The sequence below is a fragment of the Corapipo altera genome, unplaced genomic scaffold (genome assembly GCF_003945725.1).
Source record: "Corapipo altera isolate COAL_440 unplaced genomic scaffold, ASM394572v1 126, whole genome shotgun sequence".
Lineage (NCBI taxonomy): Eukaryota > Metazoa > Chordata > Aves > Passeriformes > Pipridae > Corapipo > Corapipo altera.
In genome coordinates, this window is record NW_020884937.1 from 2902303 (window position 1) to 2922661 (window position 20359).

The window sequence follows — 20359 nt, forward strand, 5'->3', positions numbered from 1 at the left end:
CCAAACCCTCTAACAGCACCAAACCTACACCAGCACCCCCAAACCCTCTAACAGCACCAAACCTATACCAGCACCACCAAACCCTACATCACACCACCAAATCCTACATCAGCCCCCACCAAAACCTACCCCACACTGGTTGTGTCCCTGCTACCCCGCAGCCAGGAGATCTGGGCACCCTCAGAGGACCATTATAGGATGGCACCTTCCTCCCTGAAGCATTTCCCCCTCCCCAGACAGGATCCATCGTGTGGCCCCACTGCAGGAATGCACGATCCCTTAGAGCCTGAATCCTTAATGACTCTCTGCAGGTCACAGAGTCAGAATCACAGATTCCTTAGGGTTGGAAGGGGCCTCTGGAGATCATCCAGTCCAACCTCCTCCCAAAGCAGAGTCACCTGGAGCAGATGAAACGGGAACGAGCCCAGGTGAGTTTGGGATGTCTCCAGAGACTCCACGCCCTCCCTGGGCAGCTGTTCCAGGGCTCTGCCACCCTCAATGTAAAGAAGCTCTCCCTCACGTTGAGGTGGAACCTCTTGTTGTTTAGTTTATGGCCACTGCTCCTCACTCTGACCAAAAAAGGTCCCCAGTCCTGAGGTGAACAGCCCCGCTCACTGCCCCTCCTGAAGCAGCAGCAGGTTGTGCCCCCACATGAGCACACACTCTCTGCTTCCCAACAGGCTGCTCCAGGGAATGAGCAGCCATAAAAACCTGGAGAGAAGAAAGGATAATACGGAATCCAGCTGTGAAAACAAGGACTGAATCCCTGCGGGCCCACAACCTCCCTCGGCCAGCGCGCGGGAAAACCGGCGCCAGCGCCAATCCCTCTCCCTGCGTCCTTCCCTCCAAGGTTTGGTCATGAATGAGCTCGTTGAGGCGGAAGGGGAAGGAAGGAGGATGTGGGAGGAGGAGGTGGACAGCCCTTCCCTGCCTGTGACACAGCTCGTGGCTGTGGGACTGAGCCAGCAGAGCCTGGGGCTGATGCACACCCCGAGACAGGAGGGCAGCGAGGTGAGGTTCCTCTCTGCTCATACAAGTGGTTGGTCCTGAAGGCAGAGATCTTCCCAGGAGAGTGCCAGGTGCAGGTTTTCCCAGAGAAATGAGCAGCTCAGGTGAGTCCTGCCCTGCTCACACCAAACCCTCCACCACCCTGGGGATTTGGAGAGGCTCCTGCTGCCAGGGCAGGTACCCCTGGCACCATCAGGCCTCGTGTTTTCGGATGGTTCCCAAGCAGGGATGCCTGAAGCTCCACTGTGAGGCTGGGGATGGGACACAGAGGATGTTACAGCTGTGGTTTAATTCACAATAATACTAAAATCCCACCATGACACGCAGAAAGGCCCTTCCCAGGCTCCCAGTCTCTCGCTCACATTTCTTCCACACTTTCTGTCAGCCCAGAGCTGGTTCAGCTTCCTCTGCTAAGCTAAAAAAGACATGGAAAATCCTGTGGAAAGAGAGTATTTAAGAAAAAAGCCCTGATTCTCCTTCACTTTGTGGTAAATTCACCCTTAAAAATGCCAAGTCAGGGGCTCTGGCCTCAGCCAGTTTTTGGGACACATCTAAGTTTGCTGCTGCTCAGCTGAGGTCCATCCTCTCTGCTGTGGTGGCCACTGGCTGGACACCCAGCCCACCACATTCTGGTATTCCAGGAAACCCCTGGAGAATTTTCTGGGGTGAAAAGCTGCAATTAGTGACCCTGACTGAGCTCAGCCGTTACCAGGAGCTGAGGAAGGAAGATGAAGTGGTGGGAGGCTCTTCTTGAAAGTTCACTCTTTCCATCTCCGGTTCTTTCCCTCCCTTCCTCTCCAAGTCATCCTCCCTTTACCCTCCAGACACAAATAATTAAGAAACCACACCACCATCTGTGCTTCTGAGAAATGTTAAGAAGCAACAAGTTAAGGAACATGAACCAAACCCCCAAATTATGTTCTGCAGCACTGCAGCTCCTCTGGAGCTCGTGTTGGTGCTGCTCAGCCAACTCTCTGTTGTCTCCAGGGTGTCTCCAGGCAGAAATGAGTAGGAGACCCCTACTCCCACCTCTTCTAAAGGCAAGAGCACAAGGAAGATGTGTTTTTGCCTTCTCTGGAGCAGTGAGAGCCCTGCAAACCATGAGCCCTGATCAGCAGCACCACACACAGCCCTGTGATGGAGGGTGGACAAGACACGGTGAAGGAAGGGACTTGCCTGCTGGGAGATGATATCCAAACCAGGCCCAGGACATGCCATGAGGGTCTCTCCCATGGCACTGCCACCCTGTCCCATGTGGGACTTGACCCCAGCCAGCTGCATTGTTGCCTCCTTAGATGTGCCTCCCCTGCCCTGACAAACTGTCAGTGCACCTCCCTGCCACGATCCCAGGCTCCACTTTGTGTCCATCCCCATGGTTGGCCCCAAAAAGAAGCAGGCCTTCTCCTGGCACCCCTAGTGCCACATCCCACTGCCCTCAGGATGCAGATCCAGACCCTGGCCAGCCCTCGTCCTGCTGTCCATTAAAAAAGTCCTCACTCCACCCATTTCAAAAATCCAGCTGACCAAGTGGGATTTCTCCTTTGGCCAGAGCCCTTCTTTTCTGCTCTTTATTTAATTGCCAAGAATTTCCAAAACCTGGTGGAAAATTAGAGAAGCAAAGCCACCCCTGCCTTGGAGCACAGTGGTTTCATTTCCTGCCAGCCATCCTCTGTCAGGCACTGAGAGCAAAATACTCCAGGCCTTTCCAACCCCTAAATCACCCTGTCGGACTCGTAATGGGGGGCAGCTGAACTACACCTAGTTCCACCTATTGAAATGAGGGGAACAGGCTCCATCCCACAGGAACTGACCCCTCTGCTGTCCCTGATGCTGCTGGAAGTGCTGATGACATGAATTTCCAGAGGCGTTTGCTGAGGTTGGAGCCAGTGCAGAGTCGGGGGTGGAGGGTTTGTGAGCTCAAGGGGCTGGAGATGGGACGTGGGGAAACTCAACCCCGGGGAGAAGCCAAGAGGGAATTTTGGCTTTGCTGAAGAATTAGCTCTGCCAGACTAATCATGGAATCATAGGATCATTAAGGTTGGAAAAGACCTCTGAGATCATCAAGCCCAACCATTACCCCAGCACTGCCCTGTTCACCACTAAACCATGTCCCCAAGTGCCACATCCACACACTTTTTGGACACTTCCAGGGATGGGGACTCCACAACTGCAGCCTGTTGCAGTGCCTGATCACCCTTTCAATGAAGAAATTTTCCCTAATATCCAAACTAAACCTCCCTTGATGCAAACTGAGGGGATTTCCTCTTGTCCTTTCCACTTGCTATCTGGGAGCAGAGCCTGACAACACCTTGGCTGTCACCTCCTTTCAAGAAGTTGTAGAGAGTGAGAAGGTCCCCCCTGAGCCTCCTTTTCTCCAGGCTGAGCCCCCCCAGCTCCCTCAGCTGCTCCTGCTGCTCCAGAACCTTCCCCAGCTCCATTCCCTTCCCTGGACACACTCCAGCCCCTCAGTGTCCTTCTTGTCATGAGGGGCCCAAAACTGGACACAGAATTCAAGGTGTGGCCTCACCAGTGCCCAGCACAGGGGGACAACCCCTGCCCTGGACTGAGCAAGGTGTTTGTTGGCTGGTTGTCCAGGGTGCTCTGCACATCAGCTCATCTGTTCCAGCCATAGAATCAAAGAGTATCTCGGATTGGAAGGGATCTGCAAGGAGCATCAAGTCCAACTCACATCACTGAAGCCCTGGATCCAAAAACACCTGACGTGGGCACTGGGCTTGACAGGACCAAGAAACGGGGTCACCTTGGGGGTCACCCATCATTCTGTCACATGCAGCTCAGAATTCCACACACACACTCAGTCCATCACCTGCCCCAAAAAATCCTCACTCCCCCCACAAGCTCCAGTGCCCAGATTTCTGCCCAGCTCCCGACTTCTGGAATTTCAGGCGCTTTCACCCACGACTTGGGGAACGACCGATTTTATCCTCTTTCATGAAACATCTCCATTAATCCAGGCAAGAGAATGGGAACTGGGGACGTGCACTGGAAGGGGCTGGGTGAAAGCTGCTTCCCTGGGCAGGTCTGTTTTTGAAGAGCAATTACGGGCAGGGAAGACCAAATCCCGCATTCCTCGGCGAAGGAATCCGGATGATGTCACCTCCTGCCTGGTGGCAGGAGCTGTTCCTGCCCACCACGGCTCCCTCCAGGCAGCCCCTGCCTTTCCTCCAAATATTTGTGTTGGCTGGTTTGTTGGAAGCTTCCCACAGCAAGGAATAACAGCAGGATGGGCTCTCCTACTGTACCAGCACGTTGACAGGGGCCACGGGTTAATGGGGATTCAAGTGTGTCAGCCAAAATTTCACTGCCAGTAGCAGAAGTGTGTGTGTCTGGGGGGGTTGTTGGTTTTGTGTCTTTTTTTTTTATTCTTTTTTAAATCTGTGTGGTGCAGTGCAGGCTGAGAGATATCAGAAATCTCCTAAAATAGAAGGCTCCCTGCTCCACTAAACCACTTGGAACCAAATCCCCTCGATTTTCCAGCTCGTGCATGGAGATTGGAGGCTCAGAGATGTGCCCCAATCCTGTGGCTTTCTCTCCCTTCCTTCCTATTAGGATACACCTAGTAGGATATATCTACTGGGATACAGCTACCAGGATGCCTAAAGCAAATCAGGATCTTTCCTAACCAACTGGCCTGGAATAAAATGCCCTTTTGCCTGGAAGGGGAGTCCCAGTAGATGTTGCTAGGAAAAGGGTTGCAGGGGTATGGAGCAACTGTGGGGTGATGTGGAGGAAGGACCATGTGCCATGGTCTCCTCAAAGTGAAAAGATCTCTCCTGGCATCCTCCAAGACTGGGTTTTAAGGCACTTGGGTGGGATTTAGATACCTAAACTGCAGTGTTCAACCCTCCCTGGAACCAGCATCTTCCCTGTGAGGGTGGTGAGGCCCTGGCACAGGTTGCCCAGAGAAGCTGTGGCTGCCCCTGGATCCCTGGAAGTGTCCAAGGCCAGGTTGGACAGGGTTTGGAGCAACCTGGGATGGTGGGAGGTATCCCTGCCCATGGCAGGGAATTGGAACAGGATAATTTTGAAAGTCCCTTCCAACCAAAACCATTCAGTGATTTTAGGATTCCATATTCTGTGATCTGCCTGACCTCCAAGGGCTGGTCTGGGACTCAGCTCAGTTTCCAGCTCTTCTCTCCACTCTAAACCTCTCCACGTGCTCTCAGGAACCAGGAGAGCAGAACCACGCCCTGTCCAAGATGTGTCATCCCCCTGCAACTCTTCCCTGCTAGTTCACATCTTTAACCACCCTTAAAAACACCCACCCCACACCAAGGTGCTGCTAAATCACCCACTTCTCCTCATCTCCTGTGGTGCTGGAGGAGGGAAGGTGGACACAACCAGAGGGATCAGGAGCTGATTGTAAAGTAGGTGTCTTATGGATAAAGACCTTCCTTATGCTCCAAGACAACCCACTGCTGGCACAGGAGGAAGTTTCACACTCTCACACCTTGGGAGAGGAGTAATCCTGCCCTTCAGTGGAAAAAGAGCAGCAGGAGGGTGTTTTTTGTGAGATGCTCGTGAGGTTCAATCACTCCAAACCCCACAGGCCTCACCAAGCCCCTGATTTTACCAAAACCTGGGTTGTGCCACTGAGATCCCACAAAGACACAGGGAGAGGAGTGATGGGGTGTGTTTTTAACACCAGCTTTGCCCCATATCCGTGTGGGTGAGCTGGTTTGGGTAATTAAAAAAGCACATTTAAGCAACTGCTTGCTTTCCCAAGGTGCTGCCTCTTGCAGCTGCTGATCCTCTTGCTCTGCCCGGCTGTGAGCACGGACAGGAGCCTCAGGCACCACAGTCTGTCCCTCCCAGTGCCAGATGTGACCTTCACTGGCACGATGGATCCCTAAACCTGGATGGATCCCACCATGCTGAGGGATGAAATCATCTCTCCTTCCCCACGGGGGACTTCAGGCTGCAGTGACCTCCCAAAGCCAGGCATTTTGCAGCAGCCCCAGCCCTAAATCAACCCTTCTTAATTAGCACGGGACTTTCATCAGTGCTCTGTTGTTTTTTAAGCTCTGGTGATAAAAGGTTTCAGTGAACATTTCAAACCGTGCATAAACTCCACCCTGCCAACACAAACACCATAAAAAGCACTCCCTATAAATCTCAGCTCACCCTCTCTACTTGCTATTAAAATCCTCTGGAATGGCTCAAAAAGTGCCAGGAGGCTCTGCAGCCACGAGATCCGGGAGACAGGGACTAAAGCTTGTAAGAAAGGAGCTGCCCGGAGCAGAGTTTCCTCCTCACCCTCCCACCTCGGGATCTCCGGGAGAGCTCCGCTCCTGGAGGATTAAATAAACGAGCTCCACCCCCACACGTGTCCTGGCCGGCACATGAAACCTGCAGGCACAGAATTTCTTGCAGAAAGGTGCTCTTCTGCCTCGGCTAAATCCCTCTCCTCCTGCTTTCCAGGGCATTCCCTCTCTGCTGTCACAGCCAGGAGTAAGGTTATCCCATAAAACCAGCTCCGGGAGCGCCCCACTGACCCCACAGCTCAGGGCTGACACAGAAGAGCAAACCCTGCAATTGCCGCTGGAGTTGTCCCTGATCTCCAGGCACAAACAGCCTTGGCCAAACCTCACAGCAGCCCCGAGAGACGAGGGAGGTCTGGAGCAGCCCCCAGGCAGGGACCAGCCCCAGCTCTGGTCATTTTGCCACGGGTCCCACCCCCTAAAAGACCAGCACGAGCCATCTCCCAGGCTGGGGCCAAAGCAGAGGGCACAGCCGTCCCCCCGCTCTCCCAAAATCGCGGTGACACACGGTCCATCTCCCCACCCCGGGGGTGTCGGGAGAGCTTTGCTCTCCAGCTGGAGCTCCTCACCTCTCCGCTCCCACGGGGATGCCAGGCGGGTCTCCACGCCCCAGACAGAGCCGTGGGATGCCTCACTGTCCACCAAACCCGCGTTCCTCACTCCGTGCCACATCCATGCTCGGCACACCTCCGGCTCCATCCAAGCAGGCGGGGGAGCCGCGGCTGATCTCACCCGTCTCCCTCCGGCCCCGCCGCACGGAAAACGCTTTGTCTGGGAGTTCTGCAGCCCGAGAGCCACCACCTCCCACCAAGCCAAGCCAAACCAAGCATGCAACACAGCCCCACTGCCAGGCAGCCTCCCTCCAGTGCCCTTGGAGAAGCGGCGGCAGGAGCGGCTCCTCCCGGCCGGCTGCTCCGGCAGCTGGAGCATCACACGATCCAGCGGCTCTCCCTGGAGCCCCGGCACAGCTAATGGGTTGTGACATCTGGGATGACCCTAAACACCTACCAAACCCAGCGTGGAGTGTCCCTCACACAGCCCCTGGGGGCTGAGGTCAGCACAGGGCCTCGGCCCTGGCGCTCTCCCCTTTCCCGGGAGATCCAACCACAAACCCCCGGGAGAAGCCACGGCTCTCCAAATGAGGCTGTTTCCACAGGAGGGGTTGCTTTGCGATGCCCGTGGCATCATCTTTTCCCCCCTCTCCTCCCCTCCTCCACCGTCTCATCCTTTTTATCAGCCTTGATCTGTTCTGACTCGGAACTCTCCAGAGCCGGGGCTGGCTCAGCATCCCCCCGGGAGCCACGAGGTGCTCCCGTGTCCCACCGATCACCAGAGGAGAGCAAAAGGGCTGCTCTCGTGCTTCACAAAGGCCCCGGGGCGACCTGGCAGCGCTCGCACAGGCCACGGGGTCACCGAAAACACAGCCAGAGCCGGGGAGACATCGCCTGCTCTTGCATCATGTCACTGGAGAGCTGCTCCTCCCCGGGGCAGGGGGGGGGAGGCAGGGGGAGCTGCCTGCCCTGGAAAGGAAACCAGGACATTCATTCCTTAGCGAACCTGGTTAACTGTTTCTGTCTGGGAGCGCAGAGGAAAGGGCTGGGCAGAGCACTGAGCGAACCCATTGTCCCCGGCAGGAAAAAAAAAAAAAAAAAAAAAAGGGACGATAAAAACGCGCCTGGAGGAATTTGGCTCGGGATGATCTTTGAACCGGCTTCAGGTTTCCGAAGCAGAGGCTTCCGGATGCACGGCAGGGTTGAATTAACTCTGTGTTGATCCAGAAGAGGGATTTAAGCACCCAAAGTTGCTCAAGGCAGGGCTGGAGCTGGAAGTGATGCCTCACCCCGGGTGGTTTGGCCACAGTGGGGGATAAACCACATTTCTGGGCTGTTTTGCCATGGTTTTGTCCACGTACATCCCGCCGGTGGGCTCACATGTACCATCAGTGGCTCGTTGCCTCACTGGCCTCCACCCTGTGCTTGAAAGGCCCCTCACACAAGGCAGACACTGGTTCAGCTCCAGGCTCAACTCGTGTTCAGGAGAGAATTAAAAAGGGCCAGAAATAACATCTTTGGGAGATGCCAAAATCCCTCCATCCTTGCTCTGTCAAAATGGACCTTATCTCTGAGGAAACGGGGGTGATCTGTGTCAATCCACCCAGAAAAGAGGCTCTTGGGACCACCCTGCCCCCTGCAGAGGTGCCACCCTGTCACCCCCACTGCTCCCAGCTGCTGGTGGCACCTCCCAGGGATGAGGCTGTTGAGAGCAATTAATGACTGGGGTGATGGGACCGAGCTTGGGGCCAGTCCCCCTCGGGGGGAGCAGTGGAGAGATGGGGGGTGTGTTGGGGGTTCTCAGCAGACAGCTCAAAAACACACCAGGACAGGACAAGATGCAGCCAGGAAAAAATTCAAGTGGATATGAAATAAGTCTCCCAGACAAACAGTGGCACAGGGAGCTGGTGGGATCTTCACCTTGGAGACAACACAGCTGGACAGGACTCCGGGCAGCTCCATCCAACATCAGAGCTGGCCTTGCTCCCTGACCTGAGGTGCCTTCCACCTCTGCTGTCCTGTGACTGCACAACTCAGCCCTGAGATCCCCACCTTGCTCAGCATCTCCCACATCTCCACATCCACCGGGAAAAGCTGCCACCCTCCCCAAGAGGATGGAAAAGTCAGAATATGGAGGAGGGCGTGCAACTCTTGGAGGAGCTCTGCTGACCTGCTCTAGGGCTTGGCTCGTCCTTGTGAAGTCACCTCATTCCTTAGGGACAGCTCAGGGCACACCTGAGGCTGGGACAAGGGATCCCCACCTTCTGAGGGTGCAGCCAGAGCAGTGAGGGGACAACCCACAGCACCAAAAAAAAAAGGCCGAGGCAGGGAGAGAAACAAACTGCTCCAGCAAAGTTAGAGGTGGAATAGCAATTTATATTCATTTATAGGATGGGGCTCCTCATTTTCCTTCCATTTTCCCTGTCTTCTGTTTCTGCAGCCCCAGGTTGCAGTGATGATGTGCAGAAGTCCCACACAAGGCTCCCTTATTTTTCCTTCTCCTGGCACCGAGGAGCAGGAACCACGTGGATTTACATGGTTGCTCACCACGACTTCCAAGAAACAAATCGGGTCAAAGGCAGCTGTGCAGCCTTAAAAATGACCCCTGGGCTGGTTGGATGAACACTGGGTGGAAGAATTCCAAACAAGCCCGGAATTACAGGAGAGGAGAGTCCTGGGCAGCGCCGGGACCTGCAGGAATACCGCTCCACCTCCACAGTGGATTGCTGGGCAAGGAGGGGTTTCCTTCTTACACACACTGATAAAAAAAGTCTCCTGGTATTTTGGTCTTGGACAAGACCCAAGGATTGTCTCAGAAATAGCTCTCAGAGCTCGCAGGAGGAGCACAAGGCTCAGATTGCCCATCAGCCTCATCCCCCTTTCTCCCATTCCCACCTGCCAGTGACTCACTGGAGCTGGGTTAGGATGGATTTCCTTCCTCCAGCTTCCTAAGGAGGCATTGGACACAGGACAGATTGCCCTCCTGTGGCATTCCAAGGTAATCTGGGGGAAAGGAGATGATGTCTGTAGCCTCCTAAGACTCTTTGTGTCCCTCAGGTTGGGGTATGGGGTTGTTTACTCAGCCTCCCACCGGGAGAGGACACACTCTCCCATTAAGCACAGCTCAAATCAATCCATTAAGCCAAGCTCCTGTGCTTGGGATGGATGGAAAGGGCACTTTGGGATGGGAGGAGATGGAGCTTCCAGCAGGAGAGAGAGAAATGCCTGCTCAGGCATGACCAAGGACGCCTCAGGAACTCCTTCCAGCCCCCCTTTCCTGAAAACCCTTTGGACAAATGCTGGTTGCACCCAAGTTTGCAGAGGTCTGGAGGTAGAAGGGACATAGCTCAGGATCACCCATTAACCCCAAGGAAGATCTCAGAGATTTAAAAAGAATGGGACTAATAAAGGTGACAAAAACGCAGCAGCATCTCCACATGAAGCTCTTCTCAGGACTTTGAGGTGTGGATGGGGGATGCAAGTTGGAGATCCCACTCCAGAAGAGCATCCTGGGTGTTCAGTAGCCAAGAGGAGAGTTTTCTCTCAAGGAAGGGCTGGTTGGCCAAGAAGAGGAGGCCACCAAGGAGCACGTGCATCTCCCACTGGTGGTGATGCTCCCCGTGCCTCGGTTTCCCCGGCTGACAGGAGGGAACACATCCTTTGTGAGGTGTTTTTGGATGTGGGCATGAAAAGCATGGAAAGTCTGGTTTAAAAACAATCCAAAAGCACCTCACAGAGAAGATCAGTGGATCTTTTGTCCGTGGGTTAGAGGCAGCAGCTGCAAATCCACATCTTCTGCTGGGATGAGCTCCTGTGTCCAGAGTCCTCCTTAAAGACCTCGTGATGCAGGAGCAAAGGGATCTAAGCTGCTGATCCCAAAGGAAGCAGGATACAGACCCAAAGACTTGCACAAACCTCAGAAATGTGACCCAGGACCAGCAGGAAAACCAGACCCTGAAGTATCTTCCTCTCCCCACCTCTGGTGGTCTGAGAGGGGAAGGAGGTTTGGGGCAGGGAGAGGCCAGGAGGTGCCAGAGCACAGAGGGGTTTCACAGGATCCCAGAATGGTTTGGATTGGAAAAGACCGTTAGGATCATCTCATTCCAACCCCTTGCCATGGGCAGGGACACCTCCCACCATCCCAGGTTGCTCCAGCCTGGCCTTGGACACTTCCAGGGATCCAGGGGCAGCCACAGCTTCTCTGGGCAACCTGTGCCAGGGCCTCCCCACCCTCCCAGCCAAGAATTCCTTCCTTTTTCCATGAGGAAAAAGCTAAACCACCACCGGCAGCTTAATCCCAAACTCCCAGGAGCTGGATTTGCAGTGCCCTGGGTGCCGGGGGATGATTTACACCGACCAAGAGCACAAACTGCTGCCAAATAGGGATGTTGAGGCTCTCACCAGCGGCAGGAAAGGCAGGACACGAATATCAAGTCACAACGAGCACATTTCCTACCCAAAACGACGGGAAAACGGCAGAAAATGAGGAGCAGGGTGGGAGCAGAGCGGGGTTGAAGCAGAGGGAGGGGATCTGTGGAGTGCTGGGAATCAGTCAAGCTAAAAAACTCATTAACTAAATAAAGTAGGGAAGGGGGGGGGGGGGAACGAAATAAAACAAACTGAAAAGTAACATACAGAGAATCTCCGGGCTCAGTCCTTCCCAAAACCGTCCCATCCTGGCTGGCTGTGGATCCCTGTCCCTGCCGGGTGCCGCGGGCAGAGCTCCCGACGCTTCTCCTCCCTCCCACACCCCTTTGAACCCGGGCTCTTCCCGCTGCTCCAGCCTGGAGATGGTGACGTGGAGACCTCCACTGGGGAGATCCTCTGGATCCTCTGCAAACCGCGGGACGACAAGGATTCCTTAATTTCCTTTTGTTTCTTGAATCTCCTTCCAAGCACCCCCCCCAAAAAAAAATCCCATTAAAAAAAAAAAAAAAAAAGGGAATATGGTGAATACTTCCAGAGCCAACACTTATGGAAAAAAAAAAATCGAATAATTCAAATAGTCCAAAGGTTTAGGGCTAAAAATAGCGGGAAGAGCTCCTTGGAGCAGGGAAGCGGAGGTGCTGCAGCAGGATAAGAAATGCTTCCTTCTTGTTTGGAATTTCTTTGCCTTTCTGTTCCAACAGCACTGAAGCCGAGCAGAAAATCGGCTGCAAACCCACCCTGTCCTCACAGCTGCAGTGACAGGCTCCAGCACCACCAAAAAACCTGTTTTCCCCCCCAGTTTTCACGTCCGAAGCAGAGCCAAAACATTTTGGTTTTACTTTGCAGTTAAATTTTTAGTTAAATACTAAAAATATTTAACTAGTATTTAACAAGAGGCTCCTTGCCAGCACCACCATCCCAGCTCCTCTTCATCCCTCTTTTCCCTTCCCAGCCCTGTTTTGGAGGGAAGGGGGGACAGCTGGAAGCACTGCTGGGCTCTGTGGGTAACAGCTGGAAGGGAAAACAGCTGGCAGGGGACAGAGGGGACATTTCCCTCCTCTCCCAGCCCTTCCTGCTCCCTGCCAGAGGGATTTTTTTCCCCCCTGTGCAGGTCTCTGGTTGCAGGGGGAGCAGGGATGTTGCCCCTCACTCGAACCCAGGGATTAAATAACTTCCCCCATCCAGAGGCAACAACCTCTGGCACATCACTGGCTGTTCCTTCCCGTTGCCAACTCAGATGATTTTATGGCTGATCTCACAAAAATTGATGTTTTCCTTAAAGGCCCCGTGTTGGGAGGTGAGATTTGGCTTCCAGGGGTCCAAACCAGAGGAGTTTTACTCACTGCACCTAAAGAAAAGCCTAACTCTTGGCAAATCCAGCGTGAAGAAGACTCTAAACCTCCAAAAATCTCGTGGTTCTCCAACCTCCTGATCCTACATGACCCTCAGCGTGTCTTAAGTAGCTCCCACCATATGAAACTGCTCAAAGTAAGTTGTTTTTTCCTGGTTTAAAAGGATTTTTGAGAGATGTCCTCTTCTCCTGGGATGGGGAAGCCAAGTTTTCAGGCTCTTATTTCAGTTTTTTTTCAAGTGGGTTTCTGCTCTCCAGCTGCTTTAGGCAAGGAACAAGCTGGGAAACAGCCTGGCTGACCAGGCAGGGGGGGAATGTGTTCCCAGAAGGAATTTTCAAGAGGAAATCAGCTCATAGGATGCTCCAGGGATAGAGGAAGAGGAGGGAGAAGGGAGACATCACCACAGCACTTGCTCCTGCAGCTGCTGCTGCCCTTGACACGCTCACAAGCCCAAAGCTCAGCCCAAATCCCAGGATTTCGAGCAGATTTTGGGGCAAGGAAAACACTCTCACCAGAAAACATGTAGGGAGATGCTTTTTGGAGGTGCCCAGCTCGAAAAAACCCTTAAATATGCCCCTAAAAAATTCTCAGCCCCGCTTTGTATCAGACCCAGAGCGAAGTCTCATTCAGCCTTGTTTAAAATTGTCCCAGGCAAAATCCTGGCTCTGAATTTTTCAGGATTTGTCCAGACCCCTAAGAAGAGCCGGGTTTCTGTGGCTTAAGCTCGTATTTAATGCAAAAGGCTCTGTATAAAAAGAAATAAGATCATTTTCGCTGCCCTCGACGTTGACTTTTTATGGGATGCCTAAAAAAAAAAGGGTCTCTAAAAAATATGGTATCTAAAAAATTTGATGTCTAAAAAATATGATATCTAAAAAATGATATCTAAAAATTACTATATATGCAATATACTATATATGCAATATAATATATATGCAATATAATATATACACAATATGATATATATACAATATGATATATACAATATAATATATACAATATATAACAAGGATTAATGAAGGAGTGACGAGGCCCTCCCGGGATGAGGAGCAGAGCATCCTTTTGCTCCCAAATCCCCAGTTTCTCCCACCCAGTGCCACCCCCAGGGTCCCATCCCGCTCGGGAATGACAATTCCAGCCATACCTTTCCCAGCCAGGAAAAAAGGTGCCTCTGGGCTGAGGGTCTTCACCACATAACCAGAGACCTCCGTGGGGAGAAAGCCCTGCAGCAGGACCAGCAGAGCCCTGCAACAAAGCCAAGGAGGAGGCGATTATTCCCGGGAATCTCTCTGCCAGGCACAATACGGCAGCGTTTCAGTGTCCTGCTCAATGGCACCATTGTCCCACCCCAGAGCTGCAGCTCCTATGTGTGATGGCACAGGGTGAAGCTTCTACTCCTCTGAGAGCTCCTAAAAGGCTTCCTCCTACCGCTGGAGAGGAGCAGGAGGCTTTGATTCCCTTTTGTTTTCCTCCCAGGGCAGGAGGGATCCTGTTTTTCCCTTGCCAACGCCGCCGCGCTGCTGCCCGGGGAGAGGTTCCTCCAACAGAGGAAGGAGATGGGATCTTGGATCAAATACATCAGGGGTACAGAGGTGGTGGGAGGATGGGGTTGAGGAGGGGTGTTAACAGCTCCCAGTGGTATTTTGTTGGGATCCTTCCAGGGACTTTTCATCTGGAAGCTGCATCCATGGGAGGAGCACACGGAGGAGCTGGAGAGGGTCTGGAGGTGCCCACTGAGATCACAGAATCATGGAATGGTTTGGGTGGGAAGGGACCTTAAAGATCATCTCATTCCAACCCCCTGCCATGGGCAGGGACACCTCCCACTAGCCCAGGTTGCTCCAAGCCCCATCCAACCTGGCCTTGGACACTTCCAGGGATGGGGCAGTCACAGCTTCTCTGGGCTGGAGGGCAGGTGAGTCAGGTCTGGTCAGGCTGGTGATGAGCAGGGAGACCTTTTTGATAAACACAATTATTAAATGGGAAGGTGGCAAGAAAACAAAGCCAAAATGTTCTCAGTGGCCCCAGGGCCCATCTGCAGCAGCCAAGGAAATGGGAAGGCACCAGGGAAAACCCTGCCTGTCTTTGGAAACACCAGGAGCTACTGCAAGAAGACTGGTGACATTTTTTTTCCCCACAGGACAAGGGGGATGAGGTTGGATTTCAGCAATAAACCCAGCAATGAGCCCAGAGGTGCCACCACAGGAGGGGGATGGCCCCAAGGAGCAGCAGCACCTGGACTTGGGAGGGCATAAAACAAGGAGTATTACATAAAAATTATATCTATGAAGGCAGATTAAATGTGGGAATGCTGCTGTGATGGAGCCAGGCTGCTCCTGGGAATGTGGGCAGGGGGTGCAGGCAGCACTGGGAGGAGGGAGCAGAAGGGATGTTCCCAGGTCTGAGGTCGGGATGACCGTGGAAATTCTGGCTCACTGGGTCTGCAGGTCAAGCCACTGCAATAATTCCAATGGGATATGGAATCAATGGAGCAGGTGAGATCACCCTCCTCCTCAGGGGAACTGTCTGACAGACACTCCCACCCCACGGATGTGCTCCAGGCAGGGACATTATCCCACTGGTTTGGGATCCCACCAGTTCCCCCTCTGCACCTGAGCTGGGGGGTTGTTTTCTCTCTCCAGGAGGCATCACAGGACCACCACTGTGTTCAGAACAAGGGATGCAGCTCGAGTATCCTGCACTTCCAACCAGGAAAAATGATAAGCCACCCTCTTTTCCTCATCCTAGACCCGGTATATCCACATCAGCACATTGCTGGTGTAACTGGGGGCACTGGGAAAACTTTTTGAGGAGTTTTTCCCCATCACCTCCCTGCTGGAGGGACAAGGACACCCCTAGGGCTGGATTGCCACCACAAGGGCACTTTATATTCCATCAAGACTTCCTTGATGCAAACAGGAGCAGCAGCCCCTGATCCTTCAGGGAATATCTGCAAAATTAGTGCTGGGCTGAGGACGTGGGCACTGTGGGGGGACAGTCACCCTGCCCTTCCCTGTGCCCTTTGGACCCAGCTCCAGGGGTCTTATTCATTAAAATGAACCATTGAAGTAACCCCCTCTATGTGGAAGTTAATATATATACACATATATATATATTTTCCAATCTCCACCTGGATACTGGAATTTTGCCTTTCCTGCCTCCCTTCTTTGTATCCCCTCCACGCTTCTCCGGAGACGGGGAGAGTAAAATCCGGGAAAACATCCTGTTGCTCCCTCTTTCTGCACCCGGACAGAGGGAAGTCAGGCACCAGGAGGGGGGAGGATGCATCCCTGATTTCACAAGCATCCGGTTGTTCCAGTCGTCCTGCGGTGGCAACTGGCACAATCGGAATTGCAGATGGCTCCTGGTGTTCGCAGGGCCGGAGTCACGTCTGGGACAAGCTGCTGTTGTTGGGAAAAGCTGAGGCTGCGCTGGATTCCCCAGTTTTGGGGGCTGGGAGTGGATAAACCTGGAGCAGGGCGTGGGTGCCGGCGCTTGGCCGTGCGTGTCACCCCATCCGGAGCCGGCCGGGATTATGGATCGGCGTCCCCCGCTCTCCAGGGATGACACAGTTGCACATCCAGTCGATGTGGCTGACCCAAATACAAGGCTGGCACGGCCTGGTCCAGCTGCCAGGGCGGCTCTGATCCTCGTGGAGCACCCTACAAGCACCCTGGTGCATCCGGGGCGTCGGGATTCTCCCCAACGCCCTGTGCCGGAGAGGAAACTCCATCCTTCCACACGACGTCCTTCCCGGCAGCAAGGCCGTCAGGGAAAAGCCCTGGAGGAGCTCCTGGATGAAGGGTGCTGGCACGGAGCTGTTTGAGTGCCACGTGGATCAGGGATGCCCCGGGAGGGTGATGGGCTGGGTGGGATTGTGGGACCTACCTGTTGTCGGTGCTGGGGGTGTCTCAGGGCGAGGTGGCAGCAGCTGGCACGTGGATGTCACCTCCCTGTCCTGGGGGAAAGCACAAAGGGCATCAGGACACCCGGCATGGCACAGAGTTGGAAGAACCCACAAGGATCACGGAGTCCAACCCTCAGCCCTGCACAGGCCCATCCCCGGGGGTCACACCCCGTGTCCCAGAGGATCATCCAAACCCTCCTGGAGCTCTGGCACAAATCACACCACCCGGCACAAGACCCATCCCAGCTGCAGCCCCCTTAAAAAAAAAAAAAAAAGCCCACAATCCACCATGGCTGGATTCCTCATCTTGGGAAAGCCATTCCAAGCCCACCTCCTTCTGCTCCCACAGGTTCCATTGCTCCTCATCCGCTCTGGGATGATGCCAGAGGATTTTGCACTGTGACTGATCAGGGAGCACCAGCAGGTCTCACCCTGTGGCTTCGCTGCGACCCCAGGGAGAGGGATGGCACCCAAATTCCCTGGATTAAACCTCTCAGCTCCTGTTTGAGGCCACACAGGAACCGGAGGATTCCCTAGGAGAGGTTTCCATCAGAGTGGATAGAGCAGAAAAAACCCCAGTTTTTGCCAAAAGAGGTGGGAATTTGCACCCTTGGAGCCCCTTGGACTCGGGGCCAGGCAGCACCGACCCCACTGAGAGCTGAACACCCTCTCCAGGAAGTTTTTTCTCCCAGGAAATCCTAGGACAGCACTGGGATCACTGCAGGCACAGCCCTGCCCATGACACACCATCCCTGAGCACCAACACGAGCCCATCCCACCACACTTCCACACCTGGGATGCTCCTTGCTGGGAACAGGCACAGAGGGAGCCGGACACTGACGGACAAGCGGGAAAATCAGGGTTATTCCCGCTCCGTTTTCTCCCCTCGTTGCTCATTTTCCACGCCGGCTGCCCAATTATTTCCCAGGCTGGCTCTGCCCCGCGGTGCCTTTCTGCACTGGCATGGAAGGAAGGGAGCCTGGAAATCAGAGCTGCCTCCAACAGCACTGAGATGCCAAGAAAAACCACGGCAAGGACAAGTCTCTGGACCGTGGGTTCATCAGGGTGGGGGCTTTGGGCTAATTTGGGCTAATTTGGGCTGCTTGAAGCTGTCCTGGAATGTGCCTCCAGCTTTTCCTGGCTTCCCCCGGGATGGTTTGGGCTTTAGGGATTGCCTGCCCTCGTGTATCCCCACACAACATCCTTCCCAGCAGGCTCTTGGTGCATCCCAGTCCCACGTTCTCTCCTTGGAGAGGTGTTTCTATTGCCAAAGGGCTTGGATGGGCAGGAAAAATGATACAAAAAAAAAAAAAATCAGGGAAAAATGATCAGTTCCTGCCCCAAAAGTGGTGTCAGCCCAGATTCAGCAAAAACCCACAAGGCAACGACTGCAAAGCAACAGCTTTGAAGCAAAAGTGCTACAGGGGGTTGTTCTTTTTTTGCCATCAGCTCCAAGTGACCCCCAGCCCAGCCAGGGAGAGCTCCCAGGGTAGGTTTTATCCCAGCTTTTTCCCTGGTGTGGCTCCTCGTACAATCCCCAGCACCCTTCTCCATCCTCCTCCTGCAGGGATGTAGGATGAGGTGCTGCCACGTTTCCCGAAACATCTCAGAGCTGAAAAGAGCTGAAGCCTGTCCAGTTTTATCCCAGTCTGACAGAACAGTGAATATACAGTTACATAAAATCCCTTTTTCTGACATTTCTGGAAGCAACCCAGGAGCAGGGCCTGTTCCTTTACCTGGGTGTGCCCCGAGATGGGAACAGCACCTCCCTGCCTGGAAGGTGCCCTGGGTGGGAGAAAGTGTCCTCCAGGAGGAGCATCTTAAATCACAAATAACCCCTGGGCAGGGAGGCTCCTGATCCTTCGCTTTGCCAGTCTGATCCCTCAATCCCAGCTCCACACTGAGCACCAGGAGCAGCTGTGGAGAACCCAGAGTTTGGGAGCTGCCACAACTGCCCAGCGTGGTCCTTGGGATGTGGGAATGGAATACCAACGAGCCAATATCAAAAACACGGATCCCAAAAGGTATTTATGGTTTCAAACGTAAGTAATAAAACAAACTCTCATTTTTCTCAGGACACAGGAATTAAACTCATTTCAACAAGTACCTTTGCCCACCCGGTTTTGGGATCTGATGCCCCTCTTAGAGAGGGGCCCCCGACCTGGAGAGGGGTACTGCCAGCACCCAAAATGAGTCCCTGGGATGCCCCCCAGCCGTTCCACCTGCTCGGTGACCAGCCTGGCTCCACCACCCGCTCCCAATCCCTCCGCTGCCCATCCCCATCCCGACGGCCATCCCGTCACCTCCCGTTAGCCCCGGCCATCCAGGCGTTCCCTGCTCGGCTCCGTCACACACAGCAGCCAAAGCAGGTCACCCAAAACAAGCCAGGTTATTCCAGACTTCTCTCTCCCTTCCCACAGGGAAGGGGAACGCGAGGGGTCTGCACGACTTGTCTTGTTTCCATTTTCCAAGCGCTGCCACAAGGCTGGAGCATCATCCCCGTTTCCCGGGAACCACTCACCTCTCCCGCTGGGATGGGTGAAGGTTGGGCTGGAGGTGCTGGCAGGAGGGATCAGCAGGCAGGGAATGGGCATTTCCATGTGGTGTCGGCACCGCGGGTCCCACGGGGTGGCCGGAGCTCACCAGACTGAGCCCAGCGCCGTGTCCTGCACCTCCGGCTCTGCTGCTCCGTGGCTCCGATCCCTGATCCCGGCGCTTTCCCGCTGTCACATCTGCCATCTAGAGGGGACCTTTTCCCATTGCAAACACGTCCCTCAAATTCTAACAAAATCCCGCGGTTCAGGAATAAAAAAATAACCCCGGTCCATCACTTGATGGCGCAGGAAGAGCCTGGACACAGAGAATCCACACGGGATTTTCCTGCTTGTTTTACCAGAGTTAGAACCAAGCAACAGGACACCCACAAGAGGAAGGAATATTCCTAGGGAATCTAGGAAACATGTATTTAACAGTCCAAGAGAGGTAAATGGTCAAAACAACCCTCAAATCACGTTTGTGAAGGCAAGTGAGGGGCTAAAAGGGTTGCCCAGGGTGGGGTCCTGCTTGTTGTTGTCCAGAACATAGAGCTTTGGAGTGAGCTGGATCAAAAAGTACCTCAGAGCAGCTGGATAAACTGGAAGGATGGGATATGAAGAGGATGAAACCCAAAACTGGAGGGTTAAAGCACAAACCTGCCATGGTAAGATGTGGTTTGGGGGTGAGGAACTGAGAGCCTGGCACTGTTGGTCCAGCTGCTCGTGGGCTGCTCGGTGCCAGCTGGATCCAGGATTGGTTTGGGGGGAAAACATCTGGAAGTCACCACTGGTGGGCTGGGAGCTCTGGTGGACTGGTCATTTCACAGGATGGAATTCCAGAATGGTTTGGGTTGCAAGGGACCTTAAGGATCATGTCATTCCAACCCCCTGCCATGGGCAGGGACACCTTCCACCAGCCCAGGTTGCTCCAAGACCCATCCAACCTGGCCTTGGACACTTCCAGGGATCCAGAGGCAGCCACAGCTTCTCTGGGCAACCTGTGCCAGGGCCTCCCCACCCTCACAGGGGAGAACTCCTTCCCAATATCCCTCTGGCAGTTTGAAGCCATTCCCTGTGTCCTGTCCCTCCATCCCTTGTCCCCAGTCCCTCTCCAGCTCTCCTGGAGCCCCTTCAGGCCCTGCAAGGGGCTCTCAGCTCTCCCTGGATCCATCTCTTCTCCAGGTGAACCCCCTCAGCTCTCCCAGTCTGGCTCCACACACTTCACCCTCCGTGAGGAACCAACCCCTCCAAGGACCCTCAGGATTTGACCTGGTGGAGGGACCAAAGGCCTTGGAAG

At 54.0% G+C, this 20359-nt stretch overlaps 1 protein-coding gene across 3 annotated transcripts in view; it reads right to left on the reverse strand.

The window, feature by feature from the left end:
* The window catches only part of GJC2 (gap junction protein gamma 2), a 32584-nt gene extending 13449 nt beyond the window's left edge, over window positions 1–19135 (reverse strand). Inside the window, exons 1-3 of one of the 3 annotated variants that reach the window (XM_027660641.1) lie at window positions 19050–19135; window positions 16510–16579; window positions 13766–13866 (exon numbers count right to left, since the gene is read on the reverse strand). The gene's annotated coding sequence lies outside the window, so the exon portion shown is untranslated. Of the gene's footprint in view, window positions 1–11476; window positions 11602–13765; window positions 13875–16509; window positions 16580–19049 lie in introns of those variants that run through there. The other 2 variants (XM_027660640.1, XM_027660642.1) reach the window with 2 other exon arrangements.
* Window positions 19136–20359: the final 1224 nt, after the last annotated feature.